This window comes from Mandrillus leucophaeus, unplaced genomic scaffold, assembly GCF_000951045.1.
Source record: "Mandrillus leucophaeus isolate KB7577 unplaced genomic scaffold, Mleu.le_1.0 Scaffold901, whole genome shotgun sequence".
NCBI classification, from domain to species: domain Eukaryota; kingdom Metazoa; phylum Chordata; class Mammalia; order Primates; family Cercopithecidae; genus Mandrillus; species Mandrillus leucophaeus.
Window position 1 is genome coordinate 368555 of NW_012109820.1, and position 1935 is coordinate 370489.

Consider the following 1935-nt stretch of genomic DNA (forward strand, 5'->3'; position numbering starts at 1 on the left):
AAAAAAAAAAAAAAAAAAAAAAACGCCCGGCTAATTTTTATATATTTTTTGTAGAGATGGGGTTTCACCATGTTGCACAAGCTGGCCTCAAAAGGGATCCGCCCACCTCAGCTTCCCAAAACGCTGTAATTTTACAAGCATGACTTACCACACCAGGCCCAAAGTGATTTTTAGAAATCAAATGTAATACCATTCCCCTTATTCAGAATATTTTATGGCTTTCCTTTGCCTTCAGGATAAAATGCAAACTCCTTATAATGATATATGAAGCTCTTAATGGCTTCTTCCTTCTCCAGCATCAACTCAGACCCTAACCTATACTGTAGCCATGCTCAACCATTTAAAGTTCCCCTTAAACACTATCTTTTCTCTTACCATGGCCTCCATTCATTGAACAAATATTTATTGAGCACCTACTGTGTGTTAGGCACTGAACATAGGTACTGAACATTCTTTTCTTTCTTTTTTTGAGACAGTTTCACTCTTGTTGACTAGGCTTACTGCAACTTCTGCCTCCCAGGTTCAAGAGATTCTCCTGCCTTAGCCTCCCGAGTAGCTGGGATTACAGGTGCCCACCACAACACCCAGCTAATGTTTTGAATTTTTAGTAGAGGTGGGGTTTCACCATATTGGCCAGGCTAGTCTCGAACTCCTGACCTCAGGTGATCCACCAGCCTCAGCCTCCCAAAGTGCTGGGATTACAGGCATGATCCACCTTGCCCAGCCAGGTAGTGAACATTCAACAGTAGATGTAACAGTGACCATAAGTCTGTTCCTTTGTTGAGCACGTGTTCTTGTGAAACAAGACAGATAAGTACATAAAATTTTAGATTGTGGTAAATGCTATAAAGGAAATCAGGAAGATGAGCTAGAAAGCAACTGGGGTGGGGTTGGAGGGCTGAAAGAGGATCTTCTGTACGTAAAATAGGAGTATCTTTTCCGTGGAGATGATGTCTGGTCAGGCACACTAAGAGCTGAGATTTCTAGTGGAAACAGCAAGCAAACAACATCTCTGAGAAGACAAAGAAAAAGAACTTAAAAGAAGCCACAGTGGCTGAAGTAAAATGAACAAGGGGAAGAGTGTTATAAAATGAGGTTGGGATAGATCCTGAGGCAGAACTTGGGTATTAAAAATTATAAAAAAGAAATGAGGTTGGGGATGCAGGTAGGGGTCATCTATATCCTTAAACTTTTTTCTTTTTTTTTGGGAAAGAGTCTTGCTCTGTCACCCAGGCTGGAGTGCAGACATGTGATCTCGGCTCACTGCAAGCTCCGCCTCCTCGGTTCACGCCATTGTCCTGCCTCAGCCTCCCGAGTAGCTGGGACTACAGGCACCCACTACCACGCCTGGCTAATTTTTTGTATTTTTAGTAGAGAGGGGTTTTACCGTGTTAGCCAGGATGGTCTTGATCTCCTGACCTCGTGATTCGCCCGCCTCGGCCTCCCAAAGTGCTGGGATTATAGGTGTGAGCCACCGCGCCCGGCCCCTTAAACATTTTTAAAAAATATTTTAAGGGTTGAGGGGAAATGGGAAGTGACTGCCAAAGGGTACAAAGTTTCTTTAGGGGATGATAAAATGTTCTAGAAGTAATTGTGGTGATGATTGACCTCTGAATTGTGCAGTTTAAATAGGTGAATTTTATGGTATGTGAATTATATCTCAATGAAGCTGTTAGAAAAAAGAAAATGAGGCCAGGCATGGTGGCTCACGCCTGTAATCCCAGCACTTTGGGATGCCAAGGCGGGTGGATCACCTGAGGTCAGGGGTTCAAGACCAGCCTAGCCAACATGGTGAAATACCGTCTCTACTAAAATACAAATATTAGCTGAGTGTGGTGGTATGTGCCTGTAATCTCAGCTACTCAGAAGGCTGAGGCAGGAGAATCACTTGAACCTGGGAAGCGGAGGTTGCAGTGTGCTGGGATCGTGCCACTG